The sequence below is a fragment of the Cryptomeria japonica genome, chromosome 11, assembly GCF_030272615.1.
Source record: "Cryptomeria japonica chromosome 11, Sugi_1.0, whole genome shotgun sequence".
NCBI lineage: Eukaryota > Viridiplantae > Streptophyta > Pinopsida > Cupressales > Cupressaceae > Cryptomeria > Cryptomeria japonica.
This window is the reverse complement of record NC_081415.1, coordinates 325828398-325854455: the sequence shown is the minus strand read 5'-3', so window position 1 is coordinate 325854455 and position 26058 is coordinate 325828398.

Genomic DNA, 26058 nt, shown 5'->3' with positions numbered 1-26058 from the left:
CCTTGATCTTGATCTTGACTTGGAGTAGGATCTTTTGATTTTGTGCTTTTCTCTTGATTTTGAATTAGAATAGTGGAGGATATGGAAGGAATATCATGATTTTTCTTAAGAGATGGATGTTGAATGGGACTCTGCTCTTGAGATGAAAGAGGGTCATCGTGGATGGAATACCAAAATTTTAGGGGATCATCATAAGATTCTTAACAGGTGGGATCTTGATCAAAAATGGGATTAGATTGGAGAGCCATGATATCTTGATCTTGATTTATGTTAGGACTCATTTCCTTTGACTGAGTTTCCTTTTTCTTGGTTTGATGATGAATGGTCATATGAATGATCAAAGTTGATGTTTTTGATAGGTTGATATAGAGAAATTTACTCCTTTTGGTAAGGGCCCTAGGACTAGGTTGTCTCTTCTTTAACTTAGTTTTATGATGAAGACTTGTTCGTCTCAAAATATGAGGAGTGGTCATACACGAATGATCAATGGTTTCGTTCGATGTTTGGATTGAGATACTTCGTTTGGAAACTTAAGTCTTTTTTTATCAAATGAAGGTTTAGATGCCCCCTCACGACAAAGTGTGTCAAATGATATAGATAAAGTCTCCCGATATAGAAACTTGATTTGACAACTTAAGGTTTAAACTTGGTATGTTGTTTGATAGAATCCTTTAGATGATGGACCTTTTGATCAAGGTGATGATAATACTTGATTTTGATAGGATAAAGTTTTATCTTTGGCTAGTTTTGGATTTGACAACTTTTTTTCTAAGACTGACTTGTTTGATTCGGAAATGATTTCTCTGGTGTTTTGATTTGATTAAAAGCAGACTTTTGACAGTATGCTCTTGTCTTCAAGGGTTCTTTGTCAAATTCGCTGGATTTGTTTTCGATATAACGTTTGACGTGATGAAGGAATACCTGATGAGATTTGAATAGTTGACGATTGATGTATAAGAACTTGTTTCTTTTGATGAATTTGGAAAAACTGGGTTGTTGTTTCTTCAACGTGATGTTACAATAGAGGTTCTTTTTTCTCAGAATAAGGGGATTAGTCATGCATGAGTGATTAATGGTTTCCTTTGATTGGTTTGGATTCAGTTGATCTTGTTTGAAAAATTTCAAATCTTACTCTATCAGAGTGAAGGTTTAGATGCCCCTTCATGACAAAGCGTGTCAAATGATATGGATAAAAGCCTCCCGATCTGGAAACTTGATTTGACAATTTGAAAATTTTAAACAAGTGTTTTGAGATAAAAGTCCATAAGATGGTAAAGGATTCTGTTGATACTGATGATGAAGTTTCCGGATTATGATAGGAGAGACATCCTCTATTGCGTGATTCATTTAGGATTCTAACAACGTTCATTTTGACACAAATTTAGCTCAAGAAATAGTTTTAGTGGTTTGTTTTTGTCACTCTGGTTTGATGAAAAATGATGTTGATAAAAGAGGCTTCTAAAAATGTTTTTGAAATTTCCAAAATTTTTCCGGTTTGGCTCTCTGTTTTCCTGTTTTGGATCATGCGCTAGAACAGAGTCTACATGCGCTACTGAAATTCCTCTATGCGCTAAAATAATATCCACATGCGCTAGGCTGCCCCCAGACATGCGCTAAAGTTTTGACTGTTTAAAAAATTGTTGTCTAACAGTTGAAAAACCTATGCGCTATCCTGGGTCTGTGACACGCTAACTGTTGGACTTTATGCGCTAATGTTTGGTCTCCACGCGCTAAGCTGTTGCTTCCACGCACTAGACTATTTTTCTGATGCGCTAAAGGATTTTACACTGTTTTGCCTTAAGATGAAACGCTACTGTTTTGAACCTGTAGCGTCGTAAATTGTACGCACTTGCTAGGGTGGTACAATTTCACACCTAGTTTAGCACCCGCCTTGGCGCATTTTGCATTTTGCATTGCATTTCCCCTTTAGCACTTAATTAGTCAAATTAATTAGGTCTAAGGTCTTATTTCATCATCTTCCACATCATAAAGTTGGGCCCTTTCATTAAAGTGTGCCCCTTTCATTTTATTCCTCCAATACATCATTTAATCAAAAACCCTAATTAGGTCCTATTTTGAACTTGGGGGCTTGATTTTGGGGGTCAAAACATCTCGAAATCAGCTGTAACTTTGGGATTCTCTCTAAAATCATCATATCTGACGGCCCTGAAAATTTGGTGAAAAGTTGTCAGGACCGTGGCGCCCGGAGTGCACACGGTCCTGGACATTTTTCCCGAAATTTTAGGAGCGCGATCCAATCATAAAATAAAGCTTAACCCCAAGAAATTGGCGGGATATTCAATCTCTAGGTCGGCCAAAAGTTGGAATTAAGACCTAGGGTTTCATATATAAGAGCTCTCTTTCTTCATTCGAAAGGATCCTATTTTCGTTTTCAGGGACCTCATATGCAGCGAAAGAGAAGATCTTTGAAGACTTCAACAACATTCAACATCCATCCATCAAGCATTCATCAATTTCATTCATTTAGGGCTTGGGAGACATTGAAGAACAATAGGAGATTACCGACTAAAGATTGGCTTGTACTCCTCCCTTAAGGGTTGGGTATGATTTCATGTTGTTTTCATGTCTTTGCATAAGCTTCAATATATCCTTTATTCATGCTTTAGATCACTTTGCATCTTGATTTAGAGCATTTACATTATCATTTACAAGCAATTAGGGTTTAGTTTCTAGGTTGCTCTAGTTTGCTTTCTTGCATTTAAGGACCTTGCACACACACTAGGTCTGCACACACAATACATTTTACAATACAACTTGGCTATTCGTGGAGGTGGAAATCACCGAAGCAGGGGTTTGACTAAGGCAAAACCCTATATAGCCGCCCACCACACCTTTTCAGATATAAGTGCAGGTTTCGGAATTCGGACGACGCCGCAAGTTACAGATCCGGAAGAAGCAGACAGAGACCGAACTTCACACCAAATCTCAGAGCAAAAGACCAGGACAGGGGCGTGGGGCGCCCTGGTCCTGCCAGGACAGGAGCGCTAGGCGCCCTAGTCCCTGGGACAGGGGCGCTGGGCGCCCTGGTCCTCCTGACAGACAGCATTTTCAGCATTTTTGACAGCTTTTCCAGAGTGCAAAAACAACAGTTTTCGGAGCAGTTTCAGGGGCAGAATCAGGACAGTGGCGCCCGTGCCCCCGTCCCGAACATTTTTGGTCAGATTTTAACTCCGGGTATGCATTTGCATTCTTGTCTTGTCCTTGTGTTTACAGCTTTCCATTGTTTAAGTTCAATTCTGCAATCTTGTCATTAGTTCATACTTGCACTTTGGGGTTAGGGATTGAACTTGCATCATTTCATCTTTCAATTGCAACAAAGGAATAGAAATCCTAATAGGTAGCCCATGGCTCTCTCTTCCACAAGAATAAGTAGCCAATTGTGTGATACCTCTAGGCTCTTTCGTATTCCACAAGTGTGTGTTTGAAAGTGAGATTAGGGTGTGTTTTCTTAGTGTCAATTTTTCTCCCACACAGAACCAACACGCTAACTGGCGGTTTGGATGCGCTAACAGAAGTACTCCACGCGCTAAGAAGTTGCTCTTATGCGCTAAACTGCCTTGATTTTTTTCTTTGGTTTGGTTTTTGTGAATTTTGAATTTTTGTTGCAAATTTTTCAAGTTTGATGGATGATTTTCTGAAGTAATAAATGTAAGCACGGCACAAAAAGTAAAACCATTTTGCCTAATCTAACAAAAAATGTATGTTTTGCGAGGATGTTTTCAAATCCCCAATGTTTTAACAGGTTTTGATACAAGTAATACACTTCAGAAAGACTCTTTAGTCAAGGGTCATAAATAACATCATAGCCCAGTAGTCTCGATACTCTGTCAGCTCAAACAACCGTGTCACCCCCTAGAGGGCGCCCGTTTTTTTTGCCTTTTGCCAGAAATTAACTCAAAGTGAATTGCTTCATAGTTGAGTAGTTATCTTGGGAGATATATGGTAAGTAATCTTGGGGGCAGATTCTTCCCCACCCTTGCACTATGATGTTATAAATGTCTGGTTACTGACTCGGTTCAAAGCTTCTATTTCTATGGTTCATAATCAGGCTTTCTGTTTGGCCGTCAGTGATAAGCTCCCTCAGGAAGCTTCCCAACCTTTAGAACAAAGGCTTTACGTATCTCAAGGATACTGGGGGAAGGCTAATCGCTGCACGCAACCGTTGAAAAGGACTTTCGTCACTTTCCACATTTGATTATAGTGGGTTGGAATTCTTGGTGTCAAAGCCATTCCCCACTTAGGTCGTTTCCTTCACACCAGCCATAAACGACTTTAAGAGTTGATTCCAACTCCTCGGGAAGGTAGGCCTGCTAAAGATTTTATTGCTTGAAGTAAAGAAAGCTGTAAGAGTGGTCTGGATTTTTGATCACCCAGTTAAGGGGAGAGCATATTCCTTCCACTTTCGAGACAAAGCAATCAAGATGGTTCTTTTTATCCTTTCAATTCAGTGATTTGCTAAAATCTATATGGAGATGTTGCTCCACGAGAACATGGTGTTTATTTTATCCTTTCAAAGCAATGATTTTTTGATCTATAAAAAGGAATTTTGGTCAACAAAGTAAATTCAATGTTTTGGTCAGCAAAAGAAATCGATTAAAAGAAAATGGCCCGCTCCACCTACAAGAAAATCGTTAGAGTCCTGCTAAAAGTCAACTGAATAGTTAGAAAATCTGGATTTTGGTGGACTTCTACAAGTCTAGATCTTATTTCGGTTACAATTTTTTTTTTTTTGCTCACTGTTTGTGATGCGCTACAGAAAAGATTGCACGCGCTACAATAAAACCTAGATGCACTAAACTTATGTCTCTCTGCGCTACACTGTTTTCTGGATGCACTACTCTATGCGTTGGACGCGCTGCTCTGTTTTACTCCCGCGTTGAGACCTGCAGGAAAAATACTGATTTGATGTGCTACAAGATGGTTTTTACGTGCTGGATGATGGACTGAAAGTGCTAGATGGTAAACTCGATGCACTAGCTAACAGATCCGAAGCGCCAATCTATTTTTCAGATGTGCTACTCTATTTTTCGGCCACATTGAGACCTACAGGAAATATTAGTGGAATTCATGCGCTAAAGAAAGGACTTCACGTGCTAGAGTATAGACCCCTAGCGCTAAACAGTAAGTGGGATGCGCTAGGGAATGTTTCCCACGCACTGATTCCTGTTTCCCGCGGACCTGCAAAAGTGATTAGTTTCAAAAACTGATTTGATATTTGGGGTCGGGCCCCACGGTGGGTGCCAGAAATGTATGCGAGAAAAGTGGGTCGATAGAACTTAATATGTGAAAATATTACTAAATACTTGTCCACACACACACACAGGACTTCTTGGTGCAAGCTATGGAGTAACGTAGTATTACTCAACTTCCCAAGGTGGGTCCCATGGTTCTCTATCTCACAATGTCCCTCAAACCAATGTTTTTGCTCTTAGATCACTGAGCAAAATGGTTCAGGGATGGCAACTGCAAGAACAAGGGATGTTTTTGATAGATTTTAGAATGAAATGCATCCTAGGCTATGCATGATCTTAAAATGCAATAAACTAGATGATAAGATAGCAAGATTAGTATAAATACTATCCTAACATGATATATTTAGTCTATGATTGAGCTAAATGATAAAGAAAGAATTCTAAACATGCATATTTAGACTAATTCCTATTGAAAAGAGAGGCTAAATGATGAGCATAAAATGAGATATGAAAGCTTGAATGTATTTGAGCACAAGTGTGATACTACAAATTTGAAGGATGATCTAAAATGGAGGAATGATAGCTCTATTTATAGCAAGAATAGGGCAATGGATGGTCAAGATTGAATGGTTTAATCAAGGGTTGAGCTTGAAAGTTAGGAATCCATGTTTGCAATTGGCACCAATGAAATGGTGACAAGTGTCAACATAGGGTTGGGTTGAGAGAAGGGGTTGGAGACATTAAATGCCTGAGAAGACCTCATGGTTATCTAGAGGGTAAGGGTCAAGCTTAAATTAGGATTACCCACTGGATTAAAAGTTAATCCAAGGATAAACCTTTGTGCAAATGATTAAGAGATGATCATGGTCAAAGCATTAAAGGCCTGATGAGACCCTTGGGTTGGGTGAAGGTTGAGTTAAAACAAATTCTTTAACCATGTAGGAGGGTTTGAGTTAACCATTAATGGTTATTGGAGACTTTGGGGGAAGGTTGGAAGCCTTTAATGGTTATCAAAGACTTTGAGGAATTAAGTGGTTGAAGGTTGAAAGCCTTTAATGGTTATCAAAGACTTTGAGGGTTTGAGAAGTGACCTCCTCTTGTTTAGGAATGTGACAAAGTTTAGAGGATGGGTTAGGCTAATTAGAAGCGATTAGAAGAGTCTAGAAGGTATTAGAAAGGGGTTTAGGAAGGCAAGTGGGAGATGTAGAAGAATGCAAGTGGATGGAGGGATAATAGGATTTAGTTGAATTAAATGATTTAATTCAATTTGGTTGCTATTTAAATAAATTAGATTTATTCAATTTAGGATAACTATTTAATTAAATTTGAATTTAATTAAAAGTGGATGGGGGGTTTTAATTGAATAAAATGATTTATTCATTAAATGGGTATAGTGAATTTAATTTAAATAAATTGAGTAATTTACTTAATTAAATAGAGGAATGTGGATAATTTAATTAAATTGGATTTAATTAAATAGAGAAATGAACATAAAATATTCATTTAGGAATATGGTCATTTTTATACGTCTACAAGATATAAAAGACTTCAACAAATACTGCTAGTGATATAAACTGAGATCCAAGCAATACAAGTACCAAATAGACCAAAAATGACCAAATACTGAAAGTAAAATATCCTCTCAAAATCACTGCAAAATAATAGCAGATGATGAAAGTAGACAAAAAATTATGCACTTTCAAAGAAAACGACACCTGAAAAGGAGTCCATATGAGCCCAAACGAAAGCTGCAAAGTTGTAAAATTAGGATTTCACAATTTCAAAAAAAACTGTATCTAAAAATCAGAAAACTCTTGCACCACTGTATAGATCCTGGAATTCTACCCCAAAACAAAAAAAATTGCTTGAAAAAACGAGTCCGGATGAGTGAGATATCACTATTTGAAAATTGCCTGCAAAATTATAATTTCTAGAAAATTTTCGTTGCAGCTTCAAACTTCAAATGTCTCTAGATTTGGCCTCCGAAGTCTGATTTGGATGAAACAAAAGGCAAAAGTGACTTTCTTGGACCTCCTCAATCCAATGGTAACCTCAAATTTTACCCATCAAGCTTCAATAATAATCTGCAATAGAAAGCTCCAAAATGCAAACCCCAAATAACATCAAATTTCTCTCAATTAGAAAACCAATGACACTCTAATGGCTCTGATACCATGTGAGATTTTGCCAAGATCTAGAGGCAATGGAAAGCACAAATAAGAGAGACAAAATATATGATAGGAATAAACTGTATTCTATCAAGATGCAAAATATGATCAACTGGATCATTACAAGATGTTCAATGAATGCCTGTGATTGTCTGTAAAAACAATGTATATGAGCCTGCTTATATAGGCAAGGCTATATGGATATGTGAGCACACAAACATGACATGTGGCTCAATAAGAAATAAGGGTAGGTAGGAAATAGGTGTGGGTAGGTAGGAGAAACAATAAAATATTCCACATGAGGTGGAATGTAACAATAAGATAAGATCAACACCATAAAAGGTGGAAATTATCCTACACACACTATCCCAATGTGGCACAAACACCCAAGTGTCTCATACCCAAACTACTATTAAATGCATGTACCTAAGTAAACTTAAGTAAAGTGTAATAATATCCAAGATGAATAATTATTTACACCAATAGATCTACTGATGGATTTTGATTTGATTGGAAAGAGCCCTGAAATACCCTTCCAATGCATTTGGTCTGACCTATTGAAGTGAAGTTTAGAGGATGTTATAAGCATCTTACCCTCTGTAGGTCTAAAACCCTCCATTTTCAAGGGTTACAATGTAAATGGGACCCTAACTTGCAATCTACTTATTGGGATCCGATGGCCATTGGTAGAATGCAAGTTAGGGGCATGTATTGTGAGATTCCAAAGGGGCGAGGTCAAAGGAGTTGGTTGGTAACCTTACCACCAAACCCTAGTCTAAATTGTTTGAGGGTTTATATTAGGTTAGATGAGTTTCATTGAGCATACTATGAGTAATGATGAGATGATGAGTTGAACTAATGGAATTGGAGTATTTGGACAAAGAAGAAACCTCCTGAAGAGTTGTAACCTTCCTGTGACCCCATTCTCATATACTTCTTTGTAAAACCGATCTAACTTGATCAATTAGGCCTATGACCCTAGTAGGTGTTGAAGAGTGCATGAATAGGTTGGAATTCCAATCTTTTGGAATCTGAAAGTAATCCCAAAAGGGTGTATGAAACCTAAATTTGTTCAGGGTGTTGTTTGGTTTAATTTGGAGAAAAATCCCAAAAGATAGTAAAATAGGGCTACTAGCTGGTAGGCCTGTTTAAGCCTCAAAAGCCAATACTTGTCCTATTCTCCAAAGTATCATTGTGGGAGAGCTTAATAGGTCTTAGGAAGTGTGTAGAAGTGTTGTGTCATCCCTTGTTAGGGGTAAGAGTTTGATTTCACACTTAAAGTGTGGTTGTAGCCTTGAGAGAGACTCAAGGGATAGAAGACCAAGGTGTGTAGGTGGGTTTATCACCTTACTGTTGCCAACCTTTGCATCAATATGCCCCTAGAGATTTCTTTATTTGACATTGAAGAATCTCAACTTTATATAACATGATTTAATTAAGATGCCCCTAGTAACAAGGTTTGGTTGATTTTCTTTGTTTGAAAAGATTTTTGCCAAACTTTAGATGAATATTTAAAAAAGATCCCTTTAAATAATTATGATAATCACTGAAAAGGTGTTATCAAGTATGCCCCCTCAGGATCAAAACCAAAAGATAGCGAGGGTACAATGATTTTAGGCAATTTTAAAAAGAATAAAAGTTTTAGTGATGATGATTATTTGAGCATGAAGATTGATGTAAGAATTAATTTTGAGATCAGAGTTGAATGGAGTGTAAAATGATGAGAAAATTGACTTGAGGATGAAAGATCTAAGTACTCAACATTATGAAATTATGACTAGAAAATTGACTGATAAGTAGGAGGTATTGTCCATAGCAAGTCAAACTAGGATATTGCTATCAGGGTTCAACTGTGTAGTTTTTTAGTCAAACTCATTGACCCATGTTTCATGAGTAGTGGTTCACATGAACCCATCTCTCATGAGAATGAATGGTCCACTTAGCACTCATTGCATCTAGGTGATGCTCACAGGGGTGAAGCACTAGGACTTCCCGGGAGGTCACCCATCCTAGTACTACTCCAGCTTGAGCACACTTAACCACAGAGTTCCCTCCAAGGTTAAACCCACTTAGCTTTTAACCCCATTTGCAAAACCTTCAACAAGTGTTGTGCCTTATGAGCTAAAGTGGGTCTATAATGAATTATTCATAAGGCACAACACTTGTTGAAGGTTTTGCAAATGAGGTTGCAAGTTAAGTGGGTTTAACCTTGGAGGGAACTTCATGGTTAAGTGGGCTTAAGCTGGAGTAGTACTCGGATGGGTGATCTCCCGGGAAGTCCCAGTGCTTCACCCCTGTGAGCATCACCTAGATGCAATGAGTGCTAAGTGGACCATTCATTCTAATGAGACATGGGTTCATGTGAACCACTACTCGTGAAACATGGGTCAATGAGTTTGACTAAAAAACTACACAGTTGAACCCTGATAGCAATATCACAGTAGAAAATTGACGTCAGATTTCGATCCCAAAAATAGACTTAGGACAAGAAATTTAGGCAAGGGTACAAATTTTATGTCCATCGGAGCAAGTTTGAAAATTAGGGTTTGGGCTATATAAGGGGTTCAATGTGTCATTGTCAATTCATTTTTACCTCTCAAAGTGAAAAGTTTGAAAAACCTCCTACAAAGAAAAAATGAATTCCGTAACAAGAGCATCGATTCAAGCGCCAGAGAGGACATAATCGACCGTAGAACTACGCCCCAACAGTAAGTGATCGATCTTAAGCCTTTTGAATTTTGAATTTTTTTAATTTTTGTTGAAATTTTCATTTTTAATTCCTTTTGAAGTCGTGTTTCTCATTTTATCGTTCGGTGCTATACGTTTTATCGTACGAGTTTGTGGAATTTTTGTTTTATTGTATGGACATGTAGGGTTTGTCGTTTTGTGTTTACCCTTGTATCGTACAAGTATGTTCATAAGAGACCATTTAGTCATGTGACATGATACTGTTTGTCGTATGAGACTATTTAATCATTTGGCTCGTAGTGTTTGCTCGTATGAGTTGTTGCTTGTTCGTGGTAACGTATGAAAAACAACAAGTATTTTTGAAGGTCTAAAGAGCAATTTTTTTATTTTAAATGTTGTATATTTGGATTCTTTAGCATGTTTAAAACATTCTTAGCGCAAAGTTGATCACATACTGATGATTTGTGTGTTCGATTTTGCAGATTTCGTTGCCAGATATTCAGTTTCGATGCACATATCCGCCGATGATGAGACTAGTGCATGATTTATCAGATGCATAAAGAGGTCATATAGGGTTGTGTGGATTTGGATATTTGTTATAGATCACGGTATGTTGACCACATTAGTTCAGCGTTTTCATTCTAAGCATAACACTTTTCATTTGCTAGTTGGAGAGATGATAATCACGCTAGAGGATATTTACAGAATATTGAGGATTCTGTTTGTTGGAGATAAGATAGATTATGATTCTACTCCACAAATGGGTATTGAGGCTCTTAGATGTATATTCCATGACAAGACTATCCTTGATTGCGCTATCACTTGGGACGATTTGATGAGCAGGTATGGTGCAGAGTACCCTCTGGCTTTTGTTTTGGCTGGCATGATTAGTTATTTTGTGATGCCTGATAGAGGACAACAGGGATTTTTATGTGGATGGGGAAAAATGTTAGAGAGATTACTGACTCGTCCAGTGAGATTAGGTTGGGGTACATTCTTACTCGCTCATATGTACCATCAGATGCATGAGATTGTCTATCAGGAGGAGAAGAGCATGGCAATAGGTGTCCTAGTTTTGCAGATATGGGCATGGGAGTATATCCCGATATGTAGACCTATTGTAGATGATTCTAGAGAGGCACAACAACCTATTGTATGCTGGTACTTAGGTTATGTTACACAGCCCACCTGGGTAAGACTAATTTTTGGAGGAAGCAGTTGGATGACTTGATCGCTATAGTATGAAGACCATATAGGGGTCTAGAGCTATAGGACGATTGGAGGGAACAATGGAGAGATATGTTTATGAATCCACCTCTCATCAGCAGATTGAGTTCTATTATTGAGCAATTTGTAGTATCTAGGGTTTTGAGACAATATGGGAGACAATACGGTATATCCCAAGAGTTTACAACGTACACTAGATATGGGGAGGAGGAGAGACAAGGATGGGCACCGAGACTCTCATATGTGTTGAGCATGCAAGAGTTAGTAGGTTTACAATTGTAGAGATGAGAGTACCTAGAGGATGTGGTAGACGCGAGGGTATTGCCCCAGTATAGAGATTGGTTTCAAAGACATCCTTTTCCTTGGTTTACAAATCCTTGAGAGCATGCACCTCTTTTAGATGAGGTTGAGAAGGATGCACTAGCATAGGCACAGGTACAGGGATGAGTACAGGTACAAAGATAGAGAGTGGGTGTACCTAGATGGACATGAGGTGATCCTGGTGCTAGTAGCAGTAGTGGGAGGTCGACAATGACAGAGAGGGGAGGGTGGATCCTTAGGAGTTGTTGGGGTTGAGGTTGGCAATTCTAGGGCAGCAGAGGTTGGAGGTGAGGAGGAGAGAGTGAATCCTAGGTAGGTTAGGCATCAGAGGGATGAGTAGGGAGGCTGAGAGGGGGAGATGGGGAGAGAGTAGGTAGTGCTAGACATAGTACGGTATTTGAGGGTGAGGGTGACAGGTTTGCAGTCATAGTTGACAGTGGCGTAGATGCGTCTGGTAGAGCTAGAATAACAAATTAGTGAGATCAAAGCTGAGCATGATCAGCAGATCGCAAAGATGAGAGCAGAGCGAGATTCTCTTCAACGAGAGGTTTTTCATCAGACAAGTCGAGCAACTTATTATGTTCCAACTTATAGCATAGCAATCCCATAAGCGCAATAGGTTGTTCCATATTATTAGTATGGATGGATCTGAGGGAGCTAGGGAACCCAGATAGGACGTCGGTCAACAAGCACCGCCTCCTTCATCCAACGATGAGGGAGAGGAAAAGAGATAGATTTGTTATATCTCCTAGATTTTGTTATATACCCCATTTTTGTAGCCTATACAATTCTTGCTCCGATGAGACATTGTATATGATAGTTGATATCACGTGTACCTTAGATACTGAGATTATGATGAGATATACAAGCTCTTGATTTGATTTCATCGCACTTGTGTTGATTGATTATGAGATGTCTTTCTATATGCTTTATTCTATATTATGCATATATTTTCAGTATGGATATATATAATGGAGGTGAATATAGATGTTTTTATTTATTTATTTTCCATATGCAAATAAATGATGAAAATGAGTAACTAGTATTGCAAATGTTTATTTTTCATGCAATAATATGAATGAAAATAAATATATAATGAAATGTATGGATGTATATAAGATGTTTATGTATGCAGCTAACATCTCAATACACAAGTACTCAATTGAAGAAACGATGATGAAAAAGGGACCACTTAGCTGAGAAATGCCGATTGCTTAAGACTCTCATTGAAAAGATAAAGAGATCATTGTTATCATGCCAAATTCACTTGAAATGCATAAAATTTGGAATGAATGCAACCTAAACTTAGTCACTGGATTTGGTATGCTTAATTTTCATCACCAAGATTTTTACAAACACAACAGACAAAACAAATTTCCTTACTTTAAATATGCAATATTAATTATATTGTCCGCAATGAACCTTTTATTGTTCATATCTTCGGATAAATTACGCATGCATCCAGATTGTACATTAAAGAAATTCCCTCAAAACAAACAAAGAAATGACTCCAACCTACCTATAGCATACAAATAAGAAGAGTTGAAGTATGTGTTATGATTTCACCTTGATGTGAAGGCACTAATCACAAACACTTAGCTTAATAGATGTTTCCAGATCATTAGAATCACTCCTACAAGAAGAAAATAAAGAAAAGTATTATGCCCCCAATCCTTGCTCCTCTTAGTCAAGATAGAATTCCTTGAGTTACTCAGAGGGAATAATAATTGAAAACCAATTTAAAAGACAACACACAAAGAAAATTTCAATCATATCTCAAACAGTTTAGTGATTGTTTTCAGTAGTCTTGTTTTGCTTGTCTACTCAGTGATAAAACTCGGCGGTAGTGTGGAGATAGATGATTGACTCAGAGTGGATGAAATGGTACTACCAATAGAAAGATAACTTGGTTGATACTTCTTAGGACATGTAAATTGATCAGTCGATTACCCTAAGAGTAGGACATTGATTGGTTTCAAGCCATGAGGGTTCCAAGAGAACCAGATGTCACAAAAGTGACTAAAATATATGTATAAGAAAAAACAAAGATGCAGGAAAGTGGAAATGAGAAAAGGAAATGCCAAATTTGTATTGATAGATGGAGCACTTGAGTACAAGAGGTGCCTATTTACCAGGTTTTCACCTACTTGGCAAAGATCCTTTCTTTCTTTTTTTTTCAGGACTTTTTTTGATTTTTAGAATTTTTTTTTATTTTTAGGATTTTTTTTTTAGGACTTTTTGGTTGTATAGGTTGTTGGAGCAGAGAATACTAAGTGAATAATTTCTTCAAGTGCATGGTGTTGATCAGTTCACGGAGTTGTTCTCCTTTCAATGTTGAGAGTCGATAAGCACTAGAGCCAAAGATTGCAGTAACAATATAGGGACCCAACCAGTTGTGTTCAAACTTCCCTTTGTTGTCTCAAAACTATTGATTTTTAGGATTCTCTCACAAGACAAGGTCACCAACCTAAAATTCTCTTTGTCAAACTTTCTTGTTATAACCTCTAGACATTCTCTTTTGGTAGGCTCTCAGATGATCAAAATCTACTTGTCTACGTTCATCCAACAACTCAAGCTCTTGCAATCTAGATTTTATGTAGTCTTCATCAGTAATAAGACCTTGCAAATAAACTCTCAAAGAAGGTATTTCCACTTCAATAGGCAAGACTACTTCAGAACCATACACCAAAGAAAAAGGTGTAGTCCTAGTAGGTGTTCTTATACTTGTTCTGTAAGCCCATAGTGCAAGATTGAGCTACAGATGTCAATCCTTTCTAGATTTGTTTACCATTTTGTGCAAGATAGTCAACAAATTTTTGTTAGATGCTTCAACTTGTCCATTACCTTGAGGGTAGTATATGGATGACCAATGCTGTTTGATTTTGAACTTTTCATAGAGCTCATCTATATCTTTGTTTTTGAATTTCCCTCCATTGTTAGTTACAATTGAAGACGGTATTCCATGCCTACAAATTATATAGTTAAGGATGAATATTGCCACTTGTTTACCAGTTGCTTTGATTAGCGGAACCGCTTCAACCCACTTAGTGAAGTACTTAGTGGAAATTATGATAAACTTGTGTCCATTAGATGATGCAGGATAGATTTGACCGATGAGGTCAAACACCCATTGCTAAAAAGGCCAATGTGTGATAAAAGGTATTAGATCCCTTGCTGGAGTATGTATGAGATTCCCATGTAGCTGACACTTCTCACAAGTTTTAGCAAATTTTATAGCATATTTTTCCATATCTTGCCAGTAGTAGCCAACCCTTAGCAATTTTCAAGCTAAAGTTAGACCATTTGAATGAGATCCACAAATACCTTCATGCACTTAAAACAATGCACATTGGGACTCTTTAGTTTCTAGACACCTAAGTAAAGTACTATCCAAACCTCGCCTATAGAAATCATTAGCGATGATGACATACCGTGAAGCATTTTGAATAAGGTTTATTTTCTCATTATGGGTAAGATTAGCAGAGATAATTTGGTCACATAAGTAATAGTAAATATGGTTGTAGCGAGATGAGTCATGTCCAATGATAGAACATAAAATCTAGGAATCAGAGCAATCATAAGCAGGATAATGTAACTCCACCAGGAATTCATAGCGAAACTTAGATTCTTGTAGATGTGGTATAGATGCCAAGGTAGCCATAGCATCTTCTTCTCTGTTTATTGATCTAGGAATCTGCTGAAATGATACAAAGGTAAAGTATTTCTTGAGGTCATCAACCATTCTTTTATAAGGCATCAATTTTTCATCCCGAGTTTGATATACATCATTGATCTGGTTGATTATCAGCTGAGAGTCTCCATAGATGTATAACTCAGTAACCTTCCATTCAATAGCTAGCTTGATTCCATTTACCAAGGCTTCATATTCTAAAATATTATTTGTACAAGGAAAGAGAATCTTGTACACATTTGGGATTGAATATCTTTGAGGAGTGATAAAAATAATTCTAGCACCAGAACCTTGTTGAGTGAAAGATCCGTCAAAGAACATTTTCTAGGATCGCTGATTAAGGTGCATGATAGATTAATTTGGAAATTCTATGTGCAAAGGTTGATTGTCTTCAAGAAGACCATCAACAAGTTGATCTGCAATGGCCCATCCTTTGATAGCTTTGCATTCTATATATTCAATGTCAAATTATGTAAGAATCATGACCCATTTAGCCAATCTCCCTGGAAGTGTTGCTTTGCTGAGAAGGTATTTGAGCGGATCAATCTTAGCCACCAATTTGATAGAATGTGCTAGCATGTAGTGTCTTAATTTCTATGATGCAAAGACCAATGTCAAACAAGCTTTCTCTACGATAGTGTAGTTCATGTCATCGGACACCAATATCCAGTTGACATAATATATACCTCTTTACTTTTTATTCTTATCCTATTGAGCAAAAAGTGCCCCCAGTGATGTATTAGTGGCTGATATGTAGAGAATAAATGGCTTACCTTGAATTGGTGGCATCAATATAGGTGGGTTAGAAAGATATTCCTTGATCTGCTTTAGATGTTTTTTCACAACCTTCATCCCTGTTATATGTGACTCCTTTTCGTAATGCCTTTGTGAATGGTTGAGCCTTATCTACTAGCTGAGAGATGAAGCATCTTATGGATTGGAGCCTCCATCGGAGAGTCCTCATTTGATTGACATTTCCATTATAACCTTAACTTTTTTTGGATCCACTTCAATTCCTTTTGCTGAAACAATGTATCCTAGGAGCTTACCAGATGTAACTCCAAATGCACGTTTCTTGGGATTCAATCTTAGTTTGAATTTTTCCATCTTGTCTGAGATTGGACCTAGTTCTAAGATATGTGTTGATCTTTTCATATATTTTACTAGAGTATCTATTGAATCTAAATTTTACCTTGAAAGCGAACAACCTTATGGGAAACTTAGTGACGGGGAACCTACTGCGCAAAACTCACTGAATGACTTCTGAATTTAAGAAGCTAGCTTTTCCTTGTGAATGGGAGAAAAGGGGAAGAAGAAACTTAAAACAAAATGATCTAAACTATTTAAGCGATACGCAAGGATATTTTGGAAAAGCATAAACAACATATAAAAATTAGAAACATTTAGTTTAAATCCCATTCAAAAATCTATATATTTGAACAGAACCACAATCAAGATACAACGAAGATTTATTTTAACATAAAGAAACGTACATCATGCATCCACCAGATAACAAGTGCAAAACATAGTTTAATCAGTGGATTATTAGGCATATATTTTCAAAGTTATCAGAATTACAAGAATGCACATAAAACTATCACAACATACTGAAAGATAGGCATCACAGAAGCCACAGGCACAATTTGATTATCCTTTCCTTAGAAAACAACAATAGATAAAAGGATTAATTCCTATCTAGAATACTTAATTGTGTTTTCATAAAAGTTCTGAACCCCTAAAATAGGAAAAACCAAAGAATAAATAGAGCCCTCGGCTCAACTAACAATTCAAAGCATCAACTATCCTCCCACAACCACTTCTGACTGGAAAAACTATCGTGCCATCCTGCAAGAATGCACCCAGCAAAACCACCTCATAGATTGTTACTTCCACCTTATCGTGGTGATCTCCATACATGGCCAAACATAAACTTTGATGCGAACCATAGCCTAAGGGACAATTCACCATGGAAAACACGTGGTAGCTCTGGGGACATCCACAAAAGAGCGCAAAAATAGAAATAGAATGGGCAGCGTGAAGGCACCAAGTGTCCCTATCTTCGCATGATGTGGGTGGGGTCCAAAGAAATGCTTGGTCATCCAAACTCAAGCCACTTGGAAAATCCACGTTCCCCCTAACTTCAAATAGAAAAGTGGGCCATCAGGAACAACGCTGAGACGACATCTGGCCTATGCATTTTGTACGTTGAGCATAGATGGAAAGTCAAAAAGAAAGGGGTGCCACCCGATCAAAAATGTTGCCTACGGATTTTACCTTGAAATAATGTTAACATGTATTGGCGACTAAAAGTAGGCATTTTGCTTGCGGAATGCTAGAACCCAAAGTTGTTGGTTCAGAGACTAGACTTCATGTAGGGATAGGGCGGAGTAGATCAAAGACCTATTGTAATGGGGACCATTCTTCATTGAAGGGAAATACCTATGCTTCCAGGTTCTGATAATGTTGATCCAAACAAATTATCTCATCGAATGGCAAGCCTACCGGTTCATCATGGACCAGTTTCAAGAGCACGTAGAGCTAGGATAGGGGATGCAAGAGATGCTTGACCTCTTTTGCCAAGATAGGATTGTTCAAGTGTTGTAGGAAGGTCATGTCCTTCTGCAAATGATCAACCTAATTTAATAATTCTTCAATCCCCAGTACAAAACCATCTGCGGGGAATAGAGAAGGCAGGCCTAATGAAACAAACCTCTCTATGTGTTGCTTGATATCTGGGACTGAGATCTGTAATGGCTCAATCATTGCTGATACATGCATGATCACTCTATGGTGATTGATGAAGACATTGGTCTTCTTGATCAATTGTTGACGGTCTTCTATTCCCTTCTCTCTCAACTCTTCATCTTGAGCAACATACAACATCTAGATTAAGTCTCGTGCCATGGGCATTTTGGGACCAATGACAACTATGGAGCTATTGACGAGGGCTCCCACCTCGGCATAGAGGTATTGTGCTTCTTTGATGAACCTAAGCATGAGTTGAAATGAGGGGTTGTACTACTTAATTATTTCCCAATGGGAAATATACAATTCTGCCAGGATCGGAGAAAAATATTGAGAGACCTCCACGATAGGGGGAATATTTAACAACCGTGAGACCTCCTCATTATTTGTTGTTATTTCCTGTTGCAACATTCTACACCTGTCTTGCTCAATAACCAATTGTTCCTCTAGAGTAAGGATTCTGGCACTTCTGTCTTGCACGGTTTGTTGGAGTTGAGACACGAGATCTCGTTCCTACTGCAATAAAACCTCAGTGTCCAGAAATTTCCTCTCAGCTTGCTCTAGACTATCCTCTTTTCCACATAGCTCTATTTCAAACCTCGCTTTCTCTTCCGAAAGCATGACCTACGTGTCACTTAGTTGCCGAGTGTACTCTTCTTTTAGATGAATCTCTTCGTACAGTTGTGCTTGCATTTGGATGGCATCTCTAGAAGTTGTCTTTAGCTATTGGATTTCTTGGTCTTTCTCCTTCAATTCCTTTAAGGCTACATTCCTTGTTGTCTCTTGGCCTCTCAACTGAGAACTCACATTATTAAGGGTAGACTATAACTTTCGTTTCTTCGAGTTAGCCTACATCAACGATCCCTGCAAGCGATTGATCTCGGTAGTCTGAGCTTTGTCTTCTTTTCTCTATTGGGCCAGAGATTCTCTAAGGTTCACATTCTCTGCTTGCATCTTCTCCAGGCGACGACTCTTTTAATGAATTCTGAAGACATGGGCTTTGAAGTTTCGTCCATCATTTCAACCTTATTAGATGTTGTAGCATTTAGGAGGTTGACGCCAATAGTATGCAGAGTGTAATCATTAGGTCTCATTTGGGCTTCCAGCTTGTCAACCTTGGGGAACATGTTTGCAAATAAAAGACCATCATTTTCCTTGCTAAAATGTGTCTGCAAGTGCGGACAAACTGGCCTGGCACCATCTTTTTCTTTTCATTTACAAGTCTTGCCAATACGGGCGGTCTTGGAATAAGTAACTTGTTACTGGAAATCATCTGGGTTGGCAATGGCTTGGCTTGCAAATGTTGCACCAGGGGGAATTGCAAAGGAGAATTGGGAAATATGACCATCAAAAGTGGTCTGAATAGGGCATGCAAGCGTGGTTGGAGAAAACAATGGGACGAAGGGAGAGGCTCCTGAGGGGAATGGATTAGCAGATGCTGCCCCAACATTTGGGGGAGGAGTGGACTCTCCAAAGCCAAGCCTACGCGAGACGGTAGGTGTTTCAAGCATCTGTAAGGAAAATGCCACGGATAACAATGGGGGTCGAGAATGGAATGGAGACCTGCAAAAATGCTTCTTGAGGGTCAATCGGTTTTACGGCGGGTGCTAGTGTAAAGGCGGTGGTAGTTTGGGTCTGCATTGCAACAAAATGGGCAGCAGTAGAAGGAACATCTTGAGTAGAAGGAAAAGGTAAAGAAGGGCGTACCTAAACTATGGAAGTCACCAGTCGTTGAGGAACTAAGGGGACCTCTGGGGCTTGAAAAGATGAGCTTTTGTTTGCCGAATCTATATTTTGCTTCTTATGGGAAGGAGGGTTGGGTGTCTATTTCTCAGCTTGTCTCTTACTCGCCTGGGAACGAGATATATGAGAAGAGCTGGCGAGAGGAAGAAGAATTTGAGGCTCGATATTTTTCTCTTTGATATTTATAAACTCTACATCTTGCCGCTAGGCCACCTCGGGAGACGAGTACCCACATGGGGAGCTATCACTTGTCTCTTCATTAGATTTATTGCACTGGCGCCATTCTAGCTCGAAACGCTCATCCAAGGGGGCATTCCCAATATTAGCCCTAGGATAACTCACTTCCTGCTGGTAGATCCACAAATCCTCCCTCTTCTTTTTGGACTAGGAATCTAAAGTCATGGCTTCTAGCATTGCCCAGGGAATGGGCTTTGTGGGGTTATACTTTTACATGACTGAATAGATGCTCAACCATGAGGGTCGCTTTAGGACGGCAAAATCATTGAGACCCACATACAGATTTGGTTCATCCACTTGTGGATTTGTGTGTCCTTCCCATGAGCTCTACGACTCATGCTTTACTGCATTCTTTCTTCTACTAAGACACCCATTTGGGTTGTAACTCCAATAATCATCAATCACCACTAAGCCCAGTTGCACGAGCTTGGATGTCAGGACTTCCTCCACAATGTTCCTCTGGACCAGAGTGATGGGGCCAATTGCCTTATGGTCTTCAATGATGGAGGTGTCATGCTTTCCCACCCCAATGGCCCTTTCAATTCTTACCAATTGCTGCACAATTTCAAGGGTGAGGCTTCTTTCTATGACATAAGTAGGTAGGCGGAAGGGTTCTTCTAAGAACCCTTGCACTCGGACAAAAGAAAAATCGCTACCTAGGAACCAGTCACAGGGAGGGTGTTCATTGTACATCTAGTTCATTTGAATCTGAGAGAAGCAGGAAAGCAGTTCATTAGGGATTGGCCCAAAATACTTAAGGACGGGAGTTAAGAAATAGTCAGAGAATTGATAGGCATCATAAAAAGCTAATAGAATGGGTGTCCAAGCTGACATCGACATCTTGTTCCCTGACTCGTCGCAGATAGCCAATCACATATATTGGCTGAAGAAGACCTCATTTTGGTGCAGGAGTAGATGGACAACGACCGAGGTTAATTTCAAGAGCCGCAACTATTGAAACTCTGATAGCTGCTTTACCATTGCTCTGGCTATGAAGATAGAGAAGTGAAAATGGAAAGATCCCTTCTACTTCCAGAATTTGAAAAGGAAACCCATCATAGCAGCTGTGATTTCCTAGTCATTTTTCATGATTGCATATCCATGCAAGAGTGGATTAAATATCCCTTAGGTCATCATGCTTCAGGTCACTGTAAGATAGAGGAATCCTCGAGAGTCTAGAAGACAGAATTTGATTGAGGGCACTATGAAAAAAAGAGAGGGCATCTCTTCTGGTGTTCCAAAATTCTTCTACAGTGGTCTCAGAGAACACCTTTGTCCCCTAAAAAATGGGGCAACACATCATATCCCTTATGGCTTCTAGGGAGATCACTACTTTTAAGAAAGCCGCTAATTGAGTAGGAAGCAGGGTTGAACTTGTTAGCACACACAACCAAGAAATCTGGGCAATAAAAAACCATAGGGACCACAAACTTGGGGGCACCACTGTTCCAAAAATGAGCCGCCATGGATTGTGGCTCTACTTTGTGATGATGCATTCTATTGCATGCAACCTCTCTGAGGTTTTTGGGTTGCTTGTGGAGCTTGGGCACGACAGTATTTTCATAAGAATCTATTACTGTGGATGTGTTACGGGTAACTGTCTTGGACCTGGCCTTGGTTCTTGGATATTTTGACCTAGGTGGAATAGCGTGGGAAGAATAAGAGATCTCCCCAAAAAAATCTACCCACAATCCTCCCTGAGCAACACCTAAGGAAGTAGCTTCTGCTTCCATTTCCTATAAGAGAGATCCACTCTGTCAATCTTTCAAAATGTATTGGGCACTTAGGTTACAAAAAGAGAAATAAGATGAATATCGGGCGACCTCATTCCTTTAATGCACTGCATGCCTAGATTTTCGTGAAAGAGGATGCTTAATGACGAGCATCTATTTGCACGTATGCCAATTCATTTTGCAGTCGCAATTAACCCTGAAGGGGAGGAGCGTCTCCATCTACAATTTCCAAGAGAAAACTTATTTAGCCCACCGTTAATCGAAGCCATTTGAGAAGATTTACTTGTCCGGACGGATCCCCTCCTTTATGAAGAAAATCAACAGCTAGCAGGGTTCACACAAGTTAAGACAGTCCTGTGGGAATTATGGTTTAAAACGCGATGTACTTACACATACGTGTGGAGTCTATTTGCATCACATCTTTCTTCGAGGAATTGGGCAGGATGTTTGCCAACTCTAAATCAGACCTCGCCTAATTGTGCGAATTCATGAGGAATGATAGGAGCATTGGATTTCAGGAGTACTGGCATCTTTAAAACTTGTCACCTTGAGCCGAGAATTCGTTATAAATATGTCTTTTCAGGCATTCTTTTACACAGTATCAACTTCAACGACGAAGTTTCTTTCAGGAAATGGATACTCCTGTTAGACTCGTCAGCAGTAAAGCTCAGGTCGCTTTCCTTGGTAATATTTTTGATCGGAGGCTATAGATGATGACAAGGTGGAAGAATCCCTTGATTATTGATGCTATCAAATGGGTGCTTGGCGAGGATTTTATAGATAACGTGGACCAATACTGTGTAAACACGAATATTTCTTCGCATTTTGTGGCTTCACTACTAGATTCCAGAATGGCTGGGCTATTGACCTCAAAAATCACCAAGTCACTCTTCTCCCAAGATTATCTAGGGGGTTGGAAGATGTAGTGGCATACCACATCCCTTTCAGAGGCCTCCCTCTAGTGTTGGATTTGAAGTGCTTCATTACTTCTGACGAGGATGTGACTTGGCACCTGCTTATTGACGATCTGAGGATGATGACACTGTCCTCCATCATTTTCAAGTGGACCTCACTGCAAGGTTTCTCCTCTGGGTCCATCTAATAGTCCTTGTGGCAGATGGTACCAAATGGTACACTGATTTCAAGGATTACATTTTTCCAAGGGTCTTGACATCGCACATTCAATTGAATCTAGTTGTTATTTCCATAGCTGGGGTGCCTGGTGGCATTTCCGACCATGAGTGGTCAAAACGGAATGATACTTCAGATGATAGTGGAGATCCTGATTTCTAGATGGAGGATGATGAAGATGGAGATGATTTTTAAGGAAATGGCAGCCTGTCTTTGAGGGCTTCATCTTGCTTCTTTTTGTAAAAAACTAGGTCGGAGGCCTGCCTAAAAATTGTAAAAACCACCCATAATATAATGATTTTCTTTTTTCTTAATTATGGTGCATTGTGTGTTTTCACTTTTCCTATTTGAGAAAAAGATTAGGAATAATGAAATAAATAAGGCACACAAAAGAACTTATTTATATTATATATATTTAGAGAAAAATTGCTTAATGAAAAGGCTTGAGGTGGAACCCATTGATCGGGATCTTGAGAAAGTCCCCTTGCATATCTTTGAGGTCAAACAAATTGAAACCTTTGCATCCTATGATGCAGAAGGGTCCCTCCCATAACCCATCAAACTTGGCATATTGACTGGGCTTGACCGCTCTTTCATTTAACTTCAAAACAAGGTTTCCTTGTTTGAGTTTTGGGTCGGAACTCCTTTTACTATCAAACCACCTGTTGATGGTTTGCTAACGGTTTTGGAGAGATGCGGACGCTACCTCCCTGGCCTCTTCTAGTTCCATAATCTCTACCAACCTTACATCCATGGGACCATTCTCTGCTACTTTGACAAACTTAAGTAACTGCAAGGCTAGGATTTCCAGAGAAACAGAAAACATGGCGTCCTTACCATAGACTAGCTTCTAAGGGGAGTTCTTTAAGACCCGCTTGGGCATTATCCAGTCGGTCCATAATGCACTCTTCAAGTGCTAGTGCCACTCCCTCTTGTATTCCAAGCCTATCCTTTTAATGAGTCTGATGAGATTCTTATTAGTAGACTCAGCAAGCCCATTTCCTTGCAGATAGTAGTTTGAGGAGGTTTTGAGGTAAATACCTTTGTTGAGGGAAAACTGGGTGATTCGTGAACGAATGAATGAGCACACATTATCTGATATTACAGTCTTTGGCAGACCATACCGACACACTAGGTCCTCTAGGAACGTCAACACCTTGGTCTCTGATGAATTCCTTAGGGGAACAAATTTAGACCATCTGGTGAAGTAGTCGGTAGTGGTTAAGATCCACTTATGTCCAACTGAGCTTGGGGGATTGATCATCCCTATGAAATCGAGTCCCCATTGAGAAAAGGATTCCTCCACCATTATAGGCCTGAGCGACATCACTTCTTTTCTACTCCTGGCATTGTAATACTGGCATTCTTTGCACTCCCTTACCAAGGTGTGCATGTCTTTGAACATAGAGGGCCAAAATTATCCAACACGAGTGATCTTGATGATGGTTGTTTGTGTCAAAAAGTGTCCTCCTAATGAGCCATAGTGTAATTCATGTAAAACCTTGCCAGCTTGGGATTGGTTCACGCAGTGGGTAGGATTCCATCAAAATTTCTTTTGAAAAGTATGCCATCCACCAAGTGGAAACCAGTGTTCTAAAGTCTATAGAATCTCTTCTTTTTCAGGGGGGAGACCTTTAGGAAAACTTCTCATCTTCATGAAATGTTTTTGGGCCTCCATCCAGCACGTCTCTAATGGTTCAAAGGTAACCATCATGACTTCTTCTATGGCCATCTTAGTGTCTTGAGGCTCGAACTCTTGGGCTATATATTCGTACAAGCCTTTGCTGCAAATTATTTTGGTGGGCCTAACATCAATGTCGTACTCCAAGATATTGGTAATCCAATTTTCCCTTTTCTCGGTGATGTCACCTTCCATGATGTATTCTCTGACTGAAGGATGAGCAACATATACGATAGTATTATTGTAGGTGATGAAGTTCCTAAATTTTGTCAGGCCCTTGACTATGGCCAAAGTTTTCTTTTCAACAAAATTATACTTAGCCTCATATTATTTTAGAGTTTTTGAATGGATGGCTATAGGGTGCTCACTCCCTTTTTCCACATCCTTCTGGGTCAAAACCACAACAATGCTATAGTGTCTTGAGAAAACATACATTATGAAGTCCTTCGACATATCCGAGTTGGATAACACATGGGGGCTGAGTAGATAGCATATTTGATGTTCTCAAAAGCTTCTTTAGCTTTGAGAGTCCATTTGAAATGTGTTTTTTTCTTGAGCATCATGGTGATAGGCCTTACCATTCCTGCAAAATTGGAAATAAAGCAGCTAACAGAGTTAACCTTACCTAGGAAAGACTGGAGTCCCTTTTTATTGACAAGAAGGGGGAGCTCTTTTAATGCCTTAATTTGATCGAGGTCGATAGAGACTCCTTCCTTTGACACTACGTGTCCTATTAATTTTCCTTGAGGGACTCCAAAGATACATTTTTTTGGGTTCAAAGAGATCCCAAATTCTAGACACTTATGGAACACCAGCTCGAGATGCTCAAAATGATCTTATCTATGCTTTGAAAACTTTGTTAAGTCATCTAAATATATAAGGATGATTTTGTTGATAAGATCCTTGGTGGCCAGATCCATATCTCTTTGAAAAGTCGCATCAACATTTGACAACCCAAATGACATTTTTTGATATGCGAATGTTCCCTATTTGGTTGTGAAGGTGGTCTTATGTTGATCCTCTGGCTTCACCAAGACTTGATTATAGCCCGATAAATTGTCTAGCATTGCGAACATTTCTGATCCTGCCACTGTGCTTAGTAATTGTTCCATTGGTGGCAAAGGGTAGTGATGTTTTAGAGATGCTTGGTTTAAGTCTCTGAAGTCCACGCAAAGTAGGATGTCCCCGTTCTTTTTCCTGACTGGCACTAGGTTGGATACCCATGTATTGTGCTTGATGGGGTAGATGATTTTGGATTCTATCAACTTTTTCAACTCCTGGGCCATGAGGGACTCAATCTTTGAATTGACCGGTCTCTGCTTCTGTCGGACCGGTTTGGCTCCATCGGCGATCTCGATGGTGTTTTGAATGATGTTGGGATTGTAACCTTTCCGATATTCATAGGACCATGCCAGAACACCCACATATTCATCACAATATCAGGTCAATCTTTTTCGGTCCTCTAAAGGAACCTCCTTTC